General features: G+C 33.7%; 1 long non-coding RNA gene across 1 annotated transcript; it reads left to right on the plus strand.

Moving 5' to 3' along the window:
- Positions 1-1,540: 1,540 nt before the first annotated feature.
- Positions 1,541-3,777, plus strand: LOC145801667 (uncharacterized). The gene is made up of 4 exons (XR_014343302.1): positions 1,541-1,635; positions 1,760-1,833; positions 2,201-2,367; positions 2,489-3,777. It is a non-coding gene; the product is annotated as an uncharacterized LOC145801667 (long non-coding RNA).

Consider the following 3,777-nt stretch of genomic DNA (forward strand, 5'->3'; position numbering starts at 1 on the left):
TTTGAACAAATGTGTGATAACGAGCGGATGGTTACAGATTGATTTTTTACAATCCGCCCTATTTTGGACGGATGACGAATTTGAGGTTCACTTGGCCGCAACCGAACCGCCAAACCGCGAGCACCTAGTAATTTGTAAGACTTTGTGTTTTCAATTTGTTTAAATATTTTGTTTGTGTTTTCAATTGAAAAAGAGTTTAAATATTATGTTGAAAAATAGTTTTACTTGAACATATTCTTTGAATTGAAAAAAATAAATGTATTATTTATCTATATCTTTTGGTTTTTAAATCTAACTCTAAAAATAATAAATTAAAAAAATGATATATGCTGGTTGGTTTTTATTTTCAAAAACAAATATAGATGTAACAACATACAATCTCTACTACTGCTCTGTTCATGGTTTTGGAGGTTTGAATTATTTTTATATTTTAAGAACCACATATTGTTATACTTTATGTGGATGAGGCATGCTGTGATTGTAATATGTGGATGATGCATGGAATGATTGTAATATTCTAAAGTTTCAAACTTTCTTTCTTTGGATGAGGCATGCAATGATTGTAATATTTTTAAAGTCATTGATTGTAATATTTATTTATTTATTTTTTTGAGAAAGTGCACAAGTTGAATTATGTTGAAAATTTATAAAATTTTAAACTGCCAAACCGATTGGCATCCATCCGCCACCACTCAATCCACATCTGCCAGATTGGTGGACGGATGTGGATTGATTTTTTCCAATCCGCCAATCTGGCGGACGGATGGCGGATTGGAGATTCCGTAGCCTTAACTGACCCGCGCAACCCCTAATTTTAGTCTAGAAAATTTATTTTCTCTTACTTTACCCTTTTATGTTTCAAAATTTTCCTACTTTATTCTTAATACTAAATTTTGTTCAAAATTAGACAAAAAATATTATAATAACTGTCACATAACATAAAAAATATATTATTATATTAAATTTTAACTTTATTTCAAATATGTGAGTTATATATAATAAAATATTTTTATACTATATAACTGTCAATGTATTATTTTTTTGTCTAATTTTGAACATAAATTAACTTTAAGAGTAAAGTAAAAAAAAAATTGAAATATGAATAGTTAAAATGAAAAAAAAAATTAAAAAACCATAGCAAAAAAGTGATCAAATATAAAAAAAGTAAAGTATAATTTAGCCAAAAATTATTAGCCATAACAAATAAAATATCATATATATCTATATAATATGGAAGAAAGCTTTTTGAAAATGTCCCAAATGTATAAGAGATACATTTGGTTTTAAGGGCCATGATGAATCCTGAGTTTAGATCAACGGCCAAGATGAATGAGAGATACATTTCCCACCCGTTTGAGTTCATCTCTCCCTCTCTCCCACGTTCTCTGTCAGAGTGTCTCTCATCACCACAGCCATTGAAGACCCTTCGAACCCTTTGATACCCACACTCCTCCTTCCCTTACAACCCTTCTCTTCGACCTGACCGAGGCTGTCACCGACCGACCTCCCTCCATCCGACGATCGAGTCGAGTCTCTCTCTCCGACGATCGAGTCGAGTCTCTCTCTCCGACGATCGAGTCTCGCTTCTCGCCGCTCAGTCCCGCCGGACTCTCTTCTGTCTCCGACCCGAACCAGGTATATAACTACAAATTGAATTTGGGATTTGGGATGTTGTTGTTGTTGTTGTAGAATTTGGGATTTTTTGTTAAGGGTTTTTGTAAGGGAAAAAAAAAAAGAAAATTGAAATGTGTTGTTGTAGGGTATACGAGAAGCTCTGTTCGACGCTCTGGTATACGAGAAGCTCTCTCTCCAAAACCCTCGCCATACCCGAAAGTAAAACCTCTCTCTCTCTCTCTGTCTCTCTGTTTTGTGGATTGGATTATCAGATCTTGATGGGTTTGTAACAGAAGATTTATTTCACCTGATGATAAATTATTTTAATCTGAGTTTTTTGGGTTATTTCACCTGATTATTTTCAGCAGCAAGATCTGAATTTATCATCATATAAACTCAGATTAAAATTTTAAATAACCCAAAAAACTTAAGCGGGAGAGAGATTACCGAAGATTCAGAGTGAAATATTATTTATAATGATAATTATTTCTAATCAGGTGAAATAATTTATAATGATAAATAACCCAAAAAACTATAAATTATTTTGGGTTTGCTGATAATTATTTTTATAAATTATTTTTAATAGGTGGAATAGTTGCCTCCAGTATAGAACCAGGTAGCAATGCAGAACAGGTGCAGAATGGAAGGACACATCAAAAAGAAGCAAACTCGCTTCATCAGGATCCTCAATACGAAAAGCAAGAATAAAAAACCGCCCTGTTGTTGATGTCTAATGGGAGCAGTATGCATTGGGTACGACCTTTATATACATGTATTTCATATTTGTTGACACCTATGTAAACACAATCTTTGCTTGAAATGTGGTTACAACATTTTTACTTATTTATTAATGAATCATCTTATGTGTTCACAGGTCATTAAGATGGTTATGAAAATGGATGCTGCTGAGCCCTTCAATGTTCCAGTGGATCCTGTTGCCCTGGCAATACCTGTAAGTGTAACTTCTTTATAGATGCTTCTCATGTGTATTATTTTAGGAACATGCTGCTAACTTTAAATTTATGGCCACTGAGAATTTCGGGTGCAATATATTTGAACCCAAATGGTTTGGAGGAAACAACTTTCCAGACATTTTGGAGTGGGTTTTATGTTGGTTAGCTCATCATTTGGGAGAGCAGAGTGGAACGTTTTTTTTTCCATTCAATGCTTTTTGTCTTTTTTAAGAGTTAGGTAGGTTAGTTATGAACACTTGGGAGTTTATTACGTAGGATAGGAGAGCAATGCATGGGTTGTTTCTCTATGTTTGAAGTATCATGTTCCTTTTTTCAATTACTGAAAGTGGAAAGTTCAAGGATTGATGGGGATAAGACTTCAAAGTCGAAAGCTTTGGTTGATTCGAAGAGTAAAAGTAGTAGAAAGCACGATGGTGGTGGTGGTGAGAAGATTGAATCAAGTGGGGGTTTAGTGGGAGAGAAAGAAAACAGTAAGAGTAGCAGCAAAGTTAAGGATTCTAAGAATAAGAGTAAGAGTAAGAGTAGCAGCAAAGTCTGAAAAAGATTTGGGGCGAAAAGATAAGGATTCAAAGGAAAAGGAACGTGTGTTGGAGAAGAAGATTCATGAAACAGAGGTAACTGTCGATGGTGAAGAGCGACAAGGCAAACGTGGTAGAGAAAATACGGGTAAGGTAACTAATTGTTGTGTTTTTAGTCAATTGATGATTTGGATTGATGGTGGTGTTGTTGGTGTTGTTTTGTTTGTTCAATTTTTCACTATATAAAGAAAAAATCTATAATTAGGCATAATTGAGATTGTAAATAGCCTCTTGACAGAAAGAAAATATAGCAATGGGATTGCTCTGCATCTTCTTTGATTTGGAAATTGCAGAGATTAAGACCTGTGTTTGTTTTTAAATGTAACAAGTCAATGAGGAAGTCAACAATAGTACCTTGTGAGTTTGTGTGAAGATATGCTTAGAAGTATGCAGCATGATTTAATCTTTACTACACACACACTAATACAGAGAGGGAGATCGTATGTACATATATAGATATTTTATTGAATTTTATAGATATTTTGTGGTTCAAGATCAACTGGATTCGTTCATTTCTAGGTTTGATTTTCATTCTTTGGCATTTAAATTCGCTTCTGTAACTAGAGATTTGAACAATTCTATGGAGTTATTCATTTTTCCTTTAATTCTGA

The sequence above is a fragment of the Camellia sinensis genome, chromosome 10 (assembly GCF_055761805.1).
Source record: "Camellia sinensis isolate YWXY chromosome 10, ASM5576180v1, whole genome shotgun sequence".
Lineage (NCBI taxonomy): Eukaryota > Viridiplantae > Streptophyta > Magnoliopsida > Ericales > Theaceae > Camellia > Camellia sinensis.